The sequence below is a fragment of the Mesocricetus auratus genome, unplaced genomic scaffold (assembly GCF_017639785.1).
Source record: "Mesocricetus auratus isolate SY011 unplaced genomic scaffold, BCM_Maur_2.0 Super-Scaffold_4256, whole genome shotgun sequence".
Classification (NCBI taxonomy): domain Eukaryota; kingdom Metazoa; phylum Chordata; class Mammalia; order Rodentia; family Cricetidae; genus Mesocricetus; species Mesocricetus auratus.
Window position 1 is genome coordinate 93986207 of NW_024429182.1, and position 19257 is coordinate 94005463.

The window sequence follows — 19257 nt, forward strand, 5'->3', positions numbered from 1 at the left end:
TTGGGAAAATCTGATATATCAAATTTCTCCCTGTTGATTTTCCCTAGTCTCTTCCCCATTTTTCCAGTGGAGTGTCATTTATACACTGCTCAAAGTAACTTTTCCTGCAAGAAGAAAAATAATACAAGACAATAATGCTCATAAGTGTGGTCTCTGAGCCCTCTTCCTGAGTCATGATAAAACCTTAGAACAATACAGGATTAGGTAGAAATGTCAAGTGCATCAAACTCTGGAGATGATAATGATGATTACTTTCACAGAGGAAAAGACAAATAACCTTACACCTGAGTCATGGCTTGTCTTTGCTAGCTGACCATTCTCTCAGGTTGCTCATTTCCTGCTTGCTATTTTAAAGATGATGTTCCAGCAAACCTCTGTTCTCTTAAGTGCCCTCACCCTTACCATCCCATCAAATCTCCCTACAGATTCACCTTCCTCAGCAACACTCATCATGTATTTTCTTTGAGAGGATTAATAACTACCATTAAAGGGTGTTAGAAGATGTAATTAGAAAAATGACAAGGTTGATATAAGAATATATTTATTATGGGAATCCACCTGCTTTGTAATTTTAAGACAACAGGAGTATGAAAATCTGTTACTGCACTCAAACACCCATGAAACAATACAACTTTTTTATCATTTTTTATTTTAATTTTAAATAGCTTGTTTTACATGTCAATCCCAGTTCCCTCTCCCTCCCCTCTTCCCGCACTCCCCTTCCCCCCCCCTCCCTCCCACCCTATTGCCAAATCCTTCCACATAGGGGATATCAGAGTCTGTTATTTTACTCTGGGTAGGGTCCAGGCACTCCCCTAAGAGTCCAGGCTGAGAGAGTATCCCTCTTTGTGCTATAGGCACACGAAGACTGTTTGTATATCAGGGATAGACACTGATCCACAGCTCAGGGTCCCATAGGTTGCCCAGGCCTTCTCACTGACACTCACATTTGGGGGGGTCCAGATCAGTCCCATGCTGGCTTCCCCACTGTCGGTCTGGGGTCCAAGAGCACTCCCCTGTTCAGATCAGCTGTCTCTGCTGGTTTTGCCAGCCCATTCTTTGCCAATTTGCTCATCACTCCTCTCTTTCTGTCACTGGGTTCCTTGGGTTCAGTTCAGTGATTAGTTGTGTGTTTGCCTCTGCTTCCATCAGTCACAGGATGAAGGCTCCCGGATGGTTATAGACATCAAGTTCATTATCAGGAATGGGCATTCGAGGTGGTCCCTCCACTATTGCTTAGCTTGCCAATTGATGTTATACCTTTAGATCACTCGAGGTCACTCTGGTGCCTGATCTGTCTTCGATCCTATGATTACCTCTTCCCCCTATTCTACCCCCACCCCCTCATCTTCCTGTTCCCCCATGACCAAGTCCCTTCCTCTTTACCCCCTCTATTCTTCCCAGGTCCCACTCCCCCACCCCTCGCCGTGTTCCCCATCCATTCAGAGGATCTTGTCTCCATCCTCTTCTCTTGGGTACTATGCATATATGCATATCTTTTAGGTTCTTTCCTGTTTCCCAGACTCTCTATCTGTGGAAGTGCAGACTGGCACTATCCTGATCCATATCTAAAATCCATATATGAGTGAGTACATACCATGTTTGTCTTTTTGCGACTGGGTTACCTCACTCAGGATGGTTTCTTCCAGTGCTATCCATTTCCCTGCGAATTTCAAGATTCCATTGTTTTTTTCTGCTGAGTAATACTCCATTGTGTAAATGTACCACATTTTCTCTATCCACTCTTCAGTTGAGGGGCATCTAGGTTGCTTCCAGGTTCTGGCTATTACAAACAATGCTGCTATGAACATAGTGGAGCAGATGCCCTTGTTGTATGAACCTGCCTCATTTGGATAGATGCCTAAGAGTGGAATTGCTGGGTCTAGTGGTAGATTAATTCCCATTTTCCTGAGGAATCTCCATACTGATTTCCAAAGAGACTGTATGAGTCGGCATTCCCACCAGCAGTGGAGGAGTGTTCCTCTCTCTCCACATCCTCTCCAGCATAAATTGTCTTCGGTGTTTTTGATTTTAGCCATTCTGACAGGAGTAAGATGGTATCTCAGAGTTGTTTTGATTTGCATTTCCCTGATGGCTAAGGATGTTGAGCACTTTCTTAAGTGTCTCTTGGCCATTTTAGCCTCCTCTACTGAGAATTCTCTATTTAGCTCTGTACCCCACCTTTCAAGTGGATCCTTTGGTGTTTTGGAGACTTGTATCTTGAGTTCTTTGTAAATTTTGGAGATTAGCCCTCTGTCAGATGTAGGGTTAGTGAATATCTTTTCCCATTCTGTGGCCTGCCTTTTTGTCTTTTTGACTGTGTCCTTTGCCTTACAGAAGCTTTTTAGTTTCAGAAGGTCCCATTTGTTAATTGTCGATCTCAGTGCCTGTGCCACTGGTGTTATGTTTAGGAAGTGGTCTCCTGTACCAACTCGTTGAAGAGTATCTCCCACTTTCTCTTCTAAAAGTTTCAGTGTGGCTGGATGTATGTTGAGATCTTTGATCCATTTGGACTTAAGTTTTGTACAAGGCGATAAACATGGATCTATCTGCAGTCTTCTGCATACCAGTACCCAGTCATGCCAGCACCATTTGTTGAAGATGCTTTCTTTTTTCCACTGTACAGTTTTAGCTTCTTTGTCAAAAATCAGGTGTTCATAGGTGTGTGGGTTAAAATTAGGGCTTTCGATTCGGTTCCATTGGTCTACCTGCCTATTTTGTGACAACACCAAGCTGTTTTCAGGACTATAGCTCTATAATAGAGCTTGAAGTCAGGTATGGTGATGCCTCCTGAAGTTCCTTTATTGCCTAGGGAAGTTTTGGCTATCCTGGGCCTTTTGTTTTTCCATATAAAGTTGATTAATGTTCTTTCCAGGTCCTTGAAGAATTGTGATGGAATTTTGATAGGGATTGCATTGAATCTATAGACTGCTTTTGGCAAGATTGCCATTTGTATTATGTTGATCCTACCAATCCAAGAGCATGGGAGATCATTCCATTTTCTGGTATCTTCTTTGATTTCTTTCTTCAAAGACACAAAGTTCTTGATATACAGGTCTTTCACTTCCTTGGTTAACATTATCCCCAGATATGTGATGCTGTTTTTGGCTATTGTAAAAGGTGATGTTTCTCTGATTTCTTTCTCAGTCACTTCATCATCTGTATATAATAGGGCCACTGATTTTTTTGAGTTTACCTTGTATCCTGCCACATTGCTGAAGGTGTTTACCAGCTCTAGGAGTAACCTTGCGGAGTTTTTTGGGTCACTTATGTAAACTATCATATCATCTGCAAATAGTGAAAGTTTGACTTCTTCTTTTCCTATTTGTATCCCCTTTATCTCCTTTTGTTGTCTTATTGCTGTAGCTAGAACTTCAAGTACAATATTGAAGAGATATGGAGAGAGTGGACAGCCTTGTCTTGTTCCTGATTTTAGAGGAATTGCTTTGAGTTTCTCTCCATTTAGTTTGATGTTAGCTGTTGGTTTACTGTATATTGCTTTTATTATATTCAGGTACGTTCCTGTTATCCCTGATCTCTCTAGGACCTTTATCATGAAGGGGTGCTGGATTTTGTCAAAGGCTTTTTCAGCATCTAGTGAGATGATCATGTGGTTTTTCTTTCGCAGATTGTTAATATGGTGGATTACATTGATAGATTTTCTAATGTTGAACCATCCCTGCATTCCTGGAATGAAGCCTACTTGATCATGGTGGGTGATTTTTCTGATGTGTTCTTGAATCCAGTTTGCAAGTATTTTATTGAGTATTTTTGCATCAATGTTCATGAGGGAAATTGGTCTATAGTTCTCTTTCTTAGTTGTGTCTTTGTGTGGCTTGGGTATCAAGGTAATTGTAGCCTTGTAGAAAGAGTTTGGCAGTGAGCCTCCTGCTTCTATTGTGTGGAATACTTTGACGAGTATTGGAATGAGCTCTTCTTTGAATTTCTGGTAGAATTCTGCACTGAAGCCATCTGGGCCTGGGCTTTTTTTGTTTGGGAGACTTTTGATGACTGCTTCTATTTCATTAGGGGTTATAGGTCTGTTTAGATTATTTATCTGTTCTTGATTTAGTTTTGGCAAGTGATATCTATCCAGGAAATTGTCCATTTCCTTTAAATTTTCAAATTTTGTGGAGTACAGATTTTCAAAGTATGCCCTGATGATTCTCTTGATTTCCTCAGAGTCCGTTGTTATGTCCCCTTTTTCATCCCTGATTTTGTTAATTAGCATGTTCTTTCTCTGTCTTTTGGTTAGTTTGGACAGAGGTTTGTCTATTTTGTTGATTTTCTCAAAGAACCAACTCTTTGTTTCATTGATTCTTCTCAGTGTTTTCCTGGTTTCTACTTGATTGATTTCAGCCCTCAATTTGATTATTTCCTGGCATCTGCTCCTCCTGGGGGAGTTTGCTTCTTTTTGTTCTAGAACACTCAGGTGTGCTATTAATTCTCTAGTATGACTGTTCTCCAGTTTTTTCATGTGGGCACTTAGTGCTATAAACTTTCCTCTCACCACTGCTTTCAAAGTGTCCCATAAGTTTGTGTATGTTGTGTCTTCATTCTCATTGAAATCGAGGAAGTCTTTAATTTCTTTTTTTATTTGTTCCTTTACCCAGGGATGGTGCGATTGTGCATTGTTCAATCTCCATGAGTTTGTAGGGTTTCTGCGATTTGTGTTATTGTTGAATTCTAATGTTAATGCATGGTGGTCTGATAAGATGCAGGGGGTTATTCCAATTTTTTTGTATCTGTGGAGATTTGCTATGTTTCCTATTATGTGGTCAATTTTAGAGAAGGTTCCATGTGGTGCCGAGAAGAAGGTATATCCCTTTGTATTTGGGTGGAGTGTTTTATAGATGTCTGTTAAACCCAGTTGGGTCATAACTTCTATTAATTCTTTTGTTTCTTTGTTAAGTTTCTGTCTGGAGGTCCTGTCTAGCGGTGAGAGCGGAGTGTTGAAGTCTCCTACTATTAGTGTGTGAGATGTTATGTGCATTTTGAGCTTTAGTAATGTTTCTTTCACGAATGTAGGTGCCTTTGTATTTGGGGCATAGATGTTTAAAATCGAGACTTCGTCTTGATGTATTTTTCCTTTGATGAATATGAAGTGCCCTTCTTCATCTCTTTTGATTGATTTTAATTTGAAGTCTAATTTGTTAGATATTAGGATTGCTACGCCTGCTTGTTTCTTGGAGCCGTTTGATTGGAAGATCTTTTCCCAGCCCTTTACTCTGAGATAACGTCTGTCTTTGGTGTTGAGATGTGTTTCTTGTATGCAGCAGAAGGAAGGGTTCTGTCTTCGTATCCATTCTGCTAGTCTGTGTCTTTTTATAGGCAAGTTGAGGCCGTTGACATTGAGGGATATTAATGACCATTGATTGGTGATCCTTGTTTGGGCTTGATTTATTGTTAGTGAAGTTATTTTGTGTAGTTTCTCCTCCCTTTTTCTTTTGGTGTTTTGTAAAGTATGATTATATATTGCCTGTGTCTTTGTGAATGTAGTTATCTTCCTTGGCTCTAGGTTTTCCTTCTAGCATTTTCTGTAGAGCTGGATTCATGGATACGTATTGTTTAAATCTGGCTTTGTCATGGAATATTTTGTTTTCTCCATCTATGGTAATTGAGAGCTTTGCTGGATATAGTAGTCTGGGCTGGCATCCTTGTTCCCTTAGCGTTTGTAGGACATCTGACCAGGATCTTCTGGCTTGCATCGTTTCCATTGAGAAGTCAGGTGTAATTCGGATAGGTCTGCCTTTGTATGTTACTTGGCCTTTTTCTTTAGCTGCTCTTAATATTTTCTCTTTGCTCTGTAGGTTTGATGTTTTGATTATTATATGGCGAGGTGACTTCTTTTTCTGGTCAAGCCTATTTGGTGTTCTGTAAGATTCTTGTACTTTCATAGGCATATCTTTCTTTAGGTTAGGGAAGTTTTCTTCTATGATTTTGTTGAATATGTTTTCTGTACCTTTAAGTTGAAGTTCTTCACCTTCTTCTATACCTATTATTCTCAGGTTTGGCTTCTTCACGGTGTCCCATATTTCCTGGATATTTTGTGTTAAGGATTTGTTGGTTTTGAGATTTTCTTTGGTTGACGACTCTATATCCTCTAATGAGTCTTCAACACCTGAGATTCTCTCTTCTATCTCTTGTATTCTATTGGTGATACTTGCATCTGTAGTTCCAGACCATTTACCAAGCTTTTCTATTTCCAGCATCCCTTCATTCTGTGTTTTCTTTATCGTTTCTATTTCAGCTTTCAATCCTTCAACTGTTTGAGCTGTTTCCTTAATTTTCTTGGTTGTTTTTTCTTGGTGCTCTTTAGATTCTTTGAGAGATTTGTTTATCTCTTGAATTTTTCCCCCATTTCATGGATTTTTTGTTTGTTTTTTCTTCTATTTCTTTAAGGGATTTCCTCGTTTCTTCTTTGAGGGTCTCCTTCATCTTCATGAAATAATTTTTAAGGTCTGTCTCCTCTTCTTCATCTATGTAGTGCTTTTCGGGTCTTGCTGGTGTTGGATCCCTGGATTCTGGTGGGGTCATGTTGGTGTTTCTATTGCTGAGTGATCTCTTATTCTGTCTTCTTCCCATCTCTTCTTCCAGTGGGTGCTGGTGGGGTCTTTCCGTCTCCACTGGTCTCCTTCCTTACTGCAGCTGAAGCTGGGGATGCTGAAGCTGGACTCGCTGGGGTTGGGGTCTTGGAGGGGCTGATCTCTTTCCTGAAGCTGGGCTCCCTGGAGTTGGCGTCTTGGAGGAGCTGATCTCTTTCCTGTGTGGGCTGCTCTTCTGGAAGCCGGGAGCGGCCCCGAAGATGGAGGGGGATGGGTAATGGGCGGGCGGTCCCTGCTGGAGACCTAATCTCACCTGAAGCTGGACTCCCTGGGGTTGGGGTCTTGGAGGGGCTGATGTCTTTCCTGTGTGGCTTGGAGGGGCTGATGTCTTTCCTGTGTGGGCGGCTCTTCTGGAAGCCGGGAGCGGCCCCGAAGATGGAGGGGGATGGGTGATGGGCCAATACAACTTTTTTTAATCATTTTTTATTTTAATTTTAAATAGCTTGTTTTACATGTCAATCCCAGTTCCCTCTCCCTCCCCTCCTCCCGCACTTCCCTTCCCCCCTACCCTCCCACCCTATTGCCAAATCCTTCCAGATAGGGGATATCTAGAATCTGTCATTTTACTCTAGGTACGGTCCAGGCACTCCCCTAAGAGTCCAGGCTGAGAGAGTATCCCTCTTTGTGCTATAGGCACACGAAGACTGTTTGTATACCAGGGATAGACACTGATCCACAGCTCAGGGCCCCATAGGTTGCCCAGGCCTTCTCGCTGACACTCACATTTGGGGGGTCCAGATCAGTCCCATGCTGGCCTCTCCACTGTCAGTCTGGGGTCCAAGAGCTCTCCCCTGTTCAGATCAGCTGTCTCTGCTGGTTTTGCCAGTCCATTCTTTGCCAATTTGCTCATCACTCCTCTCTCTCTGTCACTGGGTTCCTTGAGTTCAGTTCAGTGATTAATTGTGTGTTTGCCTCTGCTTCCATCAGTCACAGGATGAAGGCTCCCGGATGGTTATAGACATCAAGTTCATTATCAGGAATGGGCATTTGAGGTGGTCTCTCCACTATTGCTTAGCTTGCCAGTTGGTGTTATCCCTTTAGATCACTCGAGGTCGCTCTGGTGCCTGATCTGTATTCGATCCTATGATTCCCTCTTCCCCCTATTCTACCCCCACCCCCTCAACTTCCTGTTCCCCCATGACCAACTCTCTTCCTCTTCACCCCCTCTCTTCTTCCCAGGTCCCATGCACATATTAAATCATATTGAAGTTTTCAGAATAGAAAAAGGTATTATAATCCTACTGATATCAACAAATGTTTACAAATGAATGATTAATGAACTGAGAAGTCAAGAAAAGAAGGAATGTAATAAAAATTTAAAGACTATTAAATTGTTGTTTATATATCATTTCATTGAAAACATGAATACCTCTACCAACAGCAAACATAAAATATTTTAAAGCATACCTCATAAATAACAAATAAAAATTTCAATAAATTGTCTGTTATAAAACAGAGAAATTGTGAAGAAACCCTATAGTGGTAGAAGGAGAAAACACCAAGAGAAATAGATTGCTTTGTGCAATCCCATCAATTCTGCTGGGAGAATGACTGGTGAGATGACTCAGCAGATCAAGGCACTTGCCCAGAAAGAAGCCCCAAAACCTGAATTTGATCCTGGTCTATACATCAAGTTCTGGTCTGGTCAGGACCACAAAAGTGAGAGCCTGTTTCAAAAGTACACAAGACAAAAAATAAAATAAAAAACAAAGCTTTAAAAATAAAAATAAAAACATATATGTCTACACACAGATATACATTTGTACAAACACATTCACATTATAACTGATCACTGTGCATCTAAAACACACTTTTAAATTTAATTGAGTCATTAAAAATATTTACTATAATGTAGAATGCATATAGAAAGGATTCATATTAATAAAGAAGTTTATTATCAAAGTGAATATGTTTTATAGTCAAGAAATACAATTAACATTTGTCATGTTACCTGTCTTTCATTTTCTTTTCTTTCTTTCCTCCACAATGAAACAGAGCTAGACTATTTGCAGCTGACACTGTAAATAAATCATATCTTTTAAACCTAACTTTTAGTTATGGAAATGTAAGAATATACATAACAAAACAGTGTAATGTATGTGTCTTGCCTATAAAATTGTCACAAGATGGACTGGAGAGATGGCTCAGGGATTCGGAGTGCTTCTTCCTGCAGAGAACCCTAGGTTGGTTTCTCTCACCCTCACAGTACCTCAAAACTATTTATAACTCCAATTCCAGGTCACCTAGGCGCACATGTGGTATGCAAAAAAACATGCATGCAAAACGTTCATCCACATAAAATAAAGCTAACAAATTAAAAAAATTAATTTCCCCCCAAAAAAGGAATCTTTACTTTTTCCTCCTCCCGAAAGTATAAACAAACATTTAGGTCTTCATAAAGCAGTGGCAAGTAGGAAATTGGGGGGAGTGTGAATACCCATATACTTGGAAGGGAAATTATATAAGATAGAGGCAATGTGCCATATTCTGAAATGATTATTACTTACCATGTAAGATCAATGTCCTGTTTACTTCTATTGTGTTTCCCTTATACAAAATGTAATAAGGAAATTATGGGATTTAATGATATACTAGTAACTTTGGTCTCTTCAATATGATTTCAAATTTCTCAAATAAAAAATGCATTGTGATAACAAATAACAGAGTGCTAAATATGAAATAATTTATACATTTTTCAACACAGATATAAAATACTTTCAATACTAGATTACTTTTCTTAATGAAAAGTTGTAACTCTGTGAGAAAGAAGGTCTATTGATGCAATAGGTTTAAACATAAATATCACCATTTATAAAAAGGCAACTTTGCGAGGATCTGATGATTATCCTCATGCTAAGCCCCACACACGGTCAGTTGTGTCCTTCCTTGCCTGCCCTGAAACTTGAAAACATCTTCTTCTCTCATCTCCAGCTACTTCTTCTGGTCCTGTGGTAATGTAACAAGACTCGTGCCATTTCCAATGACTCCATTTGGTCAGGGAAAACGATATTCATATTCCCTATGAAAGGCTATACTTAATTACCATCTTAGAAATTAGAAAATACATGTTGCACAAGAAAAGAGAAATTAACATCTTTTAGTTGAATGATTGAAATCAAATCTATAGTTCTGAGAATGAATGCTCCCATCAGTTAGTATATGCTCAAAGCCACTGTAAACAAAGCCTCCTTGTATCTACTCCTGACAACAAAAACATGTTGGCGCTACCTCCCCTTCCTCCTTATCCTGTGAAATGCCTAATTTCTGGATATTAAAATAGTGAACTGAGTGCAGTCTTGTCCAAGAAGGGACTGTGCTCAAAAACCAACTGATACCAATATATATGTGTGCTCAGATGTGTGTATGTGTGTGTGTGTGTGTGTGTGTGCAGCCCTTAACTACTCAGTCCCTTGATAGCAGCACATTTGACCTGATGTAGCCTTAAAGGAAAAATACAATGTAATGTTTTGGAACTTGAGAGTTGAAGTGCCTGCATGAGGATCAACACACCTGCACAGGAGTCAGAGTGGGGATTTTCCGGTCTTACCACATCTATGAGGCTTACAAACTGAAGACTTTCACATTCATATATCAACCAGTATTCATGCATGTGTGTGACTGTGTCTACACACAGGAAAGACAAAGTATCTGATATAAATACCATAATAATATCATCTCATAGCTGTTCTTTCTGCCAAGGGGACACAGTTTTTTCAATTTACATAAAAATATCTCAGACTCACTCACATTGACCTTTATCTTTATACATAAATGGTTTCACATGTCCATTTTAATCAATTACATGACTCACTGAGTGATTAGTAATGTCCAAGCCAGGTTAACGACTTTGAGAAAAGTATTAGATTGCAAAACTAGTGGTTTTCCAAGAAATTTATTTTTCACTGAATTCAATGGTCCATGCCTTTAATCCCAATACCCAGAAAACAGAGGTGAGTGGAGCTCTCAGAGTTTGTGGCCAACTTGGTCTATACAGCAAGTTCTGGTCTAGCCGGGTGATGGACATTACAATGATAACAGTGTAGAAGAAAAGGATCAAGATGAGGTGTGAGGTGCAGGTACTTAAGGCCTTTGATGCCGCTTCAGCTTCAGCATAGACCGAAGAATCAAAGTGTACAAAATCATAATCAAACCCAGGTCACTCCCCATGATTGCCCAAGACAGAACCAGCTGGTTGATGCTGTTCACTTTCCTGTCATAACAAGACAAGCTAGTAACCCCCAGATTAGTACAAAAACAGTGCTCTATTTGATTTCGGGAACAGTAATTTCTCTGAGCAGCCAACACAGGAACTCACATGGGAGCCACACGATTTCTGAGGGTCAAAACACAGTTGCTTTGCCCACAAAAGATTCAGCAACTATTGAAGGGTATCTCAGTGGTCTGCAAATCGCTACATACCTATCTATAGCCATGCAGATGAAGATACCTGACTCCATGGCAACAAAATGTGGATGGCGTTCATCTGAGCAAAGCATTCATTGACACTGATGATCTTAGCATTGAACCAAAAGATAGCTAAAATCTTAGGCATGATAGTAGCTGCCAGACCCATATCCACAATAGCCAGGATGCCCAGGAAATGGTACATAGGCTGGTAGTGATGCCTCTTAGTAAATGACAGTCACAATAAGTGTGTTGGCAATGAGAGCCAAGACATAGAGCAGAGCCCAGGGCAGGGAGAGCCAGTTCTGCCAGCTGTGGATGCCTGGAAATCCCATCACAATAAATTCAGATACCTTGAACCTAAAGCTGTTGGAATCTCTGAAGATCTGGAATATGTCTTGCTAACAATAAAACATGCCTTTGTACTCTTTCTGGTTATCTGTGTGACAGTGTTGGATGCAGATTTACATAGGGCATGATACTGAGGGATGATTTTCTGTCTTCATCTTTCCATTCACTTGTCACTGGCATTTATTAGTACTTTGATGTAAGACCTGTCATAAGTGGCAGATTATATATTTAATTCATCATATAACCAAAACTTCTATGGACAGTGTTTTCCCTCTATTTCCTAATTGAGAAAGAGAAAATTAAAGGGAATCAGAATTTTGTTTATGATCTTTTGTGTAGTAGGTCAGTGACTCTGTGCGTGGTTGATTTAACCAGATATCACAGGATCATGGTTGTATTTGAGCTGGCTAGTGGTTTCTTTGGAGACCTTAAATACAGGCCTGAAGGGAGACTTTAATGTACTATTTTTTCTTTGCTACAATCTTAGACTGCAGTATATTTTAGAACAGAAATCTTTGTACTTATATGTATGAGAAGCGTTTATTAATAGTGTGTATGTATGGGCATATGAAAAATCAAATATATATTTATCTCATAATGTGTAATAAGCTAGAGTCTGGAATGGGGATGTAATAGTTAAGTTGCGTTTGATTTTATTTTGGGATTGCCATGAGTCAAACTTAGGGCCTCCTTGTGATGGATACTCTAGAGCTAGTTAATATCCAGATCAGTTTATCATTAAAATATTTATTGATATGGTGATTTCCATTCACAAATTACCAAGTTTTTTTATGTGAAGCTAGATGCATTATAACAAAGGAAAGCACTATGTGAGCAGGAAGTGCACCAGTTTCCTTCACAATCAACAGCCAGTTTTCTCTTTACTACTTGGTAAAGAAAGTCAAGATCTTAAATGCTAATATTATAATCAACCTTGCCTTTTTATACAAAGACTTTAAAAGAGTTGTGACAGAAATTAAACAGAATTATATACTTAATTTTAGCTTGAAAATTGGCACAGTTTATTTTAAGGCCATTACTTATCACCCCAATAATAACAGCCAACATTTTTTTTGGAGACTGGATCTCAAAATTTAGACTGACTATCCTAGAACTCACTAGGTAGGCCAGGTAGTCCTTGAACTCACAGAGATCCATTTGCCTCTGCCTCCTGAGTGTTGGAATTAAGAGCATGTGCCACCACACCCAGAAACAGTCAACTCTCAATGCATGTGTTTATGTATCAAAAGCAAGTAGGATGACCAGGAAATCCATGAACCTATATGAGTTGAAAATATGAAATATATCTCCAAGATGGTTTGTTCTGTATCCTTGAGTTTATATCCAACATGTGAGATAAATACCATTTATATTCACCACATTTTCCTTACTGGTATAACTCTAATGACTATTATTGGTTTACTTGCTGCATCTTCAGTATATTTTCAAATGTCTCAGAAAAAGATTCAATCTATTAATAACTAGCACAGTCATATCCACTGGAAACGGTGAGAGTCTTGAAGCCAGCACAGCTGTTTGGCACAGTTCCAGCACAGCTGAGCCCAATGCTACCATCTCTGTTGTGCTGTCTCCCTCTTTTGGTTTTGGTTTCTGTGTGCTGCAAATTTTGGGGGCTTTGTACATCATAATTCATTTAATATCTTTTCCCTGAGAAAATTATGTCTGAGCCTCTTTAGGAAAGTTCTAAACTTAGCACCCCTCCTGCTTTCAGGGAAATAATTTTATCTGGCCCTATTCAGAAATCTTCCTTATGTTCTGGACAGTGTGATAAGCACAAAGATGCTAGAAACTTTTTTATGAGGTCACAGCTCCACAATCTTCTCAGTACACTTGTCCTGAAGCAAACTCAAACAGGATAATTAAAATAATGTGAACTTAAAGGAGACTGGCGAACTCCAGCTGACCAGGAAATCTGGCAGTAGATCAAAGACTTCCCCTTATATTAACCTCAGAGTTTGCTGAATACATAACATACTAAATAGGGAGTTATGAAGGGTATGTCTCTACAAAAATAGAAATTCAATGACAGGCTGATTTATGAGTATCACTTTGTACACTAAGAACTGATAGTACACTATTCAAAGCATGATAATTCACATGAACTGACTCAGATATTTTCTATTTACCTAGCTCTTTGAAACCACAAGTGCCACCAGCCTGGAAACAGGTTGCTAAATATTAAGTATGCTTAGTTTAGCAAATATAGTCTATAGGTTCTTTGAAATAGTGTTATGGGACTATGATAAAAGAAAAATCTGTTCTATATGTACTTATTAATTGTAACTGAACCTATGAACCTGGACATACTACAAAAAATCAGACACATGTTTGAAGACAAAATTTATAATCTGTAACTTTTAAAAATCATGAATCTGTTTTTAAAGAAGCAAACTGAATGTTGATTAGTCAGAGCTGCAAGATTCTCTTGACCACCATGCCTGGCTCGCTTCTTTCCTTGCCAACTCCTTACTTCCTCTCAGGGACTTGTCAACTGCTGGAGCTGGCCCCTGGCAAATGACCAACATAATACTTAGTATAAATCAGATTATATTTTCCAATAAAAATACAAAATGCTTTCAATATTACACTTCCAGACTTTTTGCATCCAAACAAGACTTCTGTTATTCTTTATTCTAGAAGCTCATAGAGATAATAACTTGTGATATGATTATCTAAATGCACCAAGAACAACATTGAAAGTGATGTCCATCTTGCTTTCAAACCCTGAAGATAGTACATGTGTGTCTTCATTTTATCATCCTCAATTTTTATAGCCCACGTTTTTCCCTCAACGTGGCAATAGACTCACCTGATTCAGCTTTGCTAAGATGGATGAAACACTGATGTACCTAAATATGTCTCAAAAGAAAGAAGTAAGTTAAATGTTATTTCTGAAGAACAAGGAGAACACAGGTGACAAGCAAATGTACATGCTATGATCAGCATGTCTTCTATTGCTACAATTGATTCACATCTGACTCCCACCATTTATTTAGCGAAAATAGATTTTCATCATCATGATGATCTTCATCATGAAAAGCTATACAGAAATGAAATCTGAAGAGTGTAGGGAATAGCTTCTCCAAGGAAACAGCAATGTTTTCCAAGACTGTCTTTGATCTAGGTGAGTGAGATCCAACCTGGCTTTCTAGAACAGACAATCAATTGGAATACACTGAAAGCACCTGAGAGCTCCAACAAAACAAGGGATCTACTAACATTCAGAAACATGCCCTGTGCCTAGCCAGCCTTCCATACTTAGTTTCTAGATAGCAAAAAAGGGAGCTGAAAATAATCTGGCCCAGGTGTTCAGAGTAGTGATTTAAAAACATCAGGATCCTATTATATATTTTCTACTTATATACATGTGCATGGCCCTTCATGTCTAAATTCCTTGACATATGAAATACTGACTGAGCCTTTAAAGGAAGATTGTGTCCTGCATCCCAGGGAACATAGTAGAACTTAATAGGCAAAAAAGCTATTGTAAAAACAAGGTAACCCTTTGGGAGGAGGACAAGTAGATAGAAATTTCTATCTGACTGCTTCCTGAAGGCACATAGTAAGTGATTCCATTTGTATTTTGCACATGTCAGTTTGTGAGTATCCATATAGTGCAGGTAATGAGAATAAATGTGCTGTTTTGAATGACATTCATAATATTTATATAATTTCAGCATTCTGTTGAAGGCCTGTGAGTTACAAATTAAAATAGTCAATATTTGAATTATTCACATACAAAGACTCATCATTTAACTCACCATGTATTATGTCTATTGAAATAATATGGAACACTGAGAACTCTACAAGTAAGAATAAAATGTTGAAAAAAGCATTAGATAACACTGGCCCTGATTTTCATAAAGTTTCATAAAGGGATTGACAACAAACATTTTTACATTGAGAAATTCAGTCAAAGTTTAATAAAATAGATATGACTGGGTATGCAATGTTTGAGATAGAGATGACAATGGTAATCCCAGCAAAACAAATAGCCCTAATTTTATATTCTTTTACATTGATAACAAATTAATGCCTACACTATATATCTTTACTAATTAAAAAAATTAAAAGAAATAAATACAATGTGTTTGAGAAAGGATACAATGTAAATGTACCAAATAAATTTTAACCTATAATTATACATTTTGAGAAAAATTTGTTTAATAACTTCATAAACCAAAATTCTTGTCATTCGTAATTGAATTCTGTATTAAGCATGCTTTTCAAAAAGAACTATTGTTCCATAGGAGAATCAGCCAAAAGTGACAACTGGAGGTTTGGCCCCACCCATACAAGACCATAATCAATTGTGACCTCCAGGCTGGTCTATATACACACTGAACGTGAGAAGAGATGATCTGGAGAGAGACTGAATGAGCTGCAGAGTAGGAAACATGAGCTTGGTATAAGTTTGGAACAGCTCTGGGGGACTGTGGTGTAAACATGGCATCAAAGCCTGAAGGTATAGTTCTGCATGAACCCTGCAGATGATTAGCCTGAGCAATATAGGGAAGGCACCACCCAAGTCACTACTTAGCTGAACAGCAATGTGAAAACAAGAACTGTGCTAAGTTAGTACAGTGCTGCCCATAGATGCAACCATTCTCAGGCAAGAAGGATGCTAGTCAGTTTTGGAGAAAGCTCCATGGGCTTCAGGAAAAAAGTGCATTCTTTAATGTTTGGGGGAAAATACTATATAAAATATCTGTTATACTCACTTGATGTATGATGTCGTTTAGTTCCATAGTTTGTTTAGTTTTTGTCTGGATGACCTATTTATTGGTCAGAATATAGTGTTGACGTCATCAGGTATCACCGTGTTTGGGTCAACCTGTGATTTTAGACTTAAAAGTATTTCTTTTCATGAAATTGAGTTCTCATTTTTGATATGTAAATGTTTAGAATTGTAATATGCTCTCGGTGGGTTTTTCCTTCGGTGAGTATGAAATGTCCTTCCCTGTGTCTTCTAAGTAGTTTTGATTTAAAATCTGTTTTGTTAGAGGTTAGAATAGGTACACTCACTCGTTGCTTTTTCCCATTTGCTTAAAACACTTTTTCCACATTTTACCAAAAATGGCATTTCTCATTGATGGTAAAATGTTTTCTGAAGGCAGAAAAAATGAGTCCTGTTTTCTAATATAATCTGTTTGTCTGTGTCCTTTTATTGGGGAAATTCAGACTGTTACTATTGCAAGTCATTATTGAATGGAGTTTATTAATTATTGTTATTTTGTGGTGGTTAACCATTCTGGGGCTATATACTCCTTGTGCCCTCTTTGGGAATGTTTAACCTTCTCTTCAGACAGAAATATGCCTTATGGCATCCTCTCTAGAGATTACTTGTGGATATAATGTTCTTAACTCTGTAGACAAATAAATACTGGACAACATCAATTTAAGAAAGGAAGTGTTTAATTTAGCTTTATTGTTCATTGAGGCAGGGAAAGCATAACATCTACAATGTGAGGCAGTTGGTCACATAACACATACAATCAGGAAAAAAGAGAGATGAAAACCCATTCCCACTAGTTTTCTCTTTTAATGAGATTCAGGATGTCAGCCCATGGAGTGGTACCACTGACATTTGTGGTGTGTCTTCCCACTTCAGTTAACTTATTCCTGACTAGTCTCTTCATTAACTCTGCCAGGTGAGGATTAGCACTAAGCATCACCCTCTACATTGCCTTCCCGTGACCCATATAATTTGTAAAATTTTCTGTAGAAGTTTTTACTATTCTATTTTCAGTATTTCTGCTTACTGAATTCTACTTCTACGTGCTGTATGACTTCCTTACTTCATTCGGCTGTTTGTGTGTGTTCTTTTGAAATTCATCCAAGGGATACATTTCTATCTCTTCACATAATCCTGTGACACTTGCTGTGATCCCCTTGAGTACAGGCCACCAGGAGTGTGGTCACTGAGCTGCTAACTCAGAGAAGGTCTGTTTAAAATGGTATCCCACTGTCCCGGTAGAAACCAAATGGAGAGAATTTCCCCAGTATGTTTTCTAATGCTGCTGCCACTTCATGCATGCATGCATGCAGGTTTCTCTCCTTCTCCCCCTCTCTTTTCTTTTTTAAAGTATCAGTTACTGACAGTTTGGTCTTCAGTGTGGCTGTACTCACTACCACTCTCTAGAAGTGGGCAGCTCTCTAGACTGTACCAATCCTTTTGGAATGAAGTCTGAATTTTTCACACTGCATTTTTAATGCTTCCTACTTTATGCTGCTATTTGACTAGAGATTTGAGGATGTTACCTATCTCTTTTGACAGTTCTTATCCCATTTTTCCATCTGATTTTTTGCAGCCGGGCAGACTGCTTTTCCTTGTTTTCTGCCATGCTTTAGTTTGCATTTTCATGTCTCAGTTGTTTTACTATAGTTAGTTTCTTGGCTGTATAGACTAAATGACTGTCATCCCTTTTTTTGCACATATTCTGTAATCTAATCTTATCAGTGCACACACATATTTTGATCATTTCTAATGTTCACAACACACCTTTCTAGACTTCTTTCAATTGGGAACAAAGATTCATGTTTTACACTAATGATCTGGTAGTCTCCCATCTTCTCCATCAGTAACAGAATGTATTATATGAGAGAGACTGGGGTAGTGACATCACACATTTCTCAAAGGAGTGGGACAAGTGCCTTTCGTGTGGAATTCTGACCACTATTTGAAAACAGGACAAACTGCATCTGATTGTATGATCTCCCCTTACTTTGTCATTCCTTTTAATATATTTCATTATGTTGGCATTCATTTCTTTCCATTTCTCACATTTATCCATGGAAATTTGTACTGAGGATAAAAGTGGTGAGAGAAGAAGGGAGGAAAAACTCAGGATATGACAGTGAGGTGGACAATTGAAACTCAACTTAGAATGCGTTCTTTAGCATCCCTCCTTGTCATGGTCAAAATGAGCCTCTAGGAAAAACATCTTCAGACCCTGACTATAGAGTTAACAATAATATCTCTTCCTGTCCATTTTCCTGGATCCTCTGTGTACTATTATTGTTGTGACCAAAACACCTGAGAGAAGAACTTAATGAGGAACATTTTGTGTTTCTCTCATGACATCAGAGGGTTCTTTTCTTGATGGCTAGGTCCCAGTATTTAAACAGAATATCATGGTGGCAGGAGAATGTGGTAGAGGAGATTCTTCACTTTGGTTTTTTTGTTTGTTTGGTTTGGTTTGGTTTCTCAAGACAGGGTTTCTCTGTGTAGCTTTGGAGCCTGTCCTGGAACGCGTTCTGTAAACTAGGCTGGCCTCGAACTCACAGGGTTAGGGTTACAGTTGTTTCACAACAACCCTCCCCAATCTTGCTCTTGCAATATTTGTGTTCCATCAACCACAATATTCCCCGAGCCATGACGGGAGAGGGAATAAAACACATGTTCCCTTTTAGGGCTGAACACACAACAGTTACTCATTCTCTGCACTCTGACCAGTTGCCTCTCTATTAATTGCTACTCAGTCAGTGCTGAAACAAAATTTCTAGGTAAGGCTTGAGAGATGCACTAATTTACTGATATATGGATAAGCACTTAGAAGGGAGTTTGATATTATATCTGTTTCACAAAAAAATAGTAGTAAGATCTCCACTAATGCCTATGATGTACCCATTTGTGGGATAGAACCAAGCCTGAATTCTATCCCATAGAGAGAGCTCCAGATCCAATTAGATATCTATCAATTACCTAAGTAGCATCCAAGATACCAAAAATGCCAAGTCAGTCATGACCATACTGGCAGGATTCACAGGATACTGGTTAAGACTTTGATAACTTTTCTCCTCTACCAGCCTTTATAGCACATTCTGGTATTGGAGAAATTCCAGGTCATTACCACCAAATTTATTTTTCCATGTT

General features: G+C 38.7%; 1 pseudogene; it reads right to left on the reverse strand.

Annotated features, from left to right (window-relative positions):
• Positions 1–43: 43 nt before the first annotated feature.
• Positions 44–17725, reverse strand: LOC106022653 (annotated as a pseudogene).
• Between the last annotated feature and the right edge of the window lie 1532 nt (positions 17726–19257).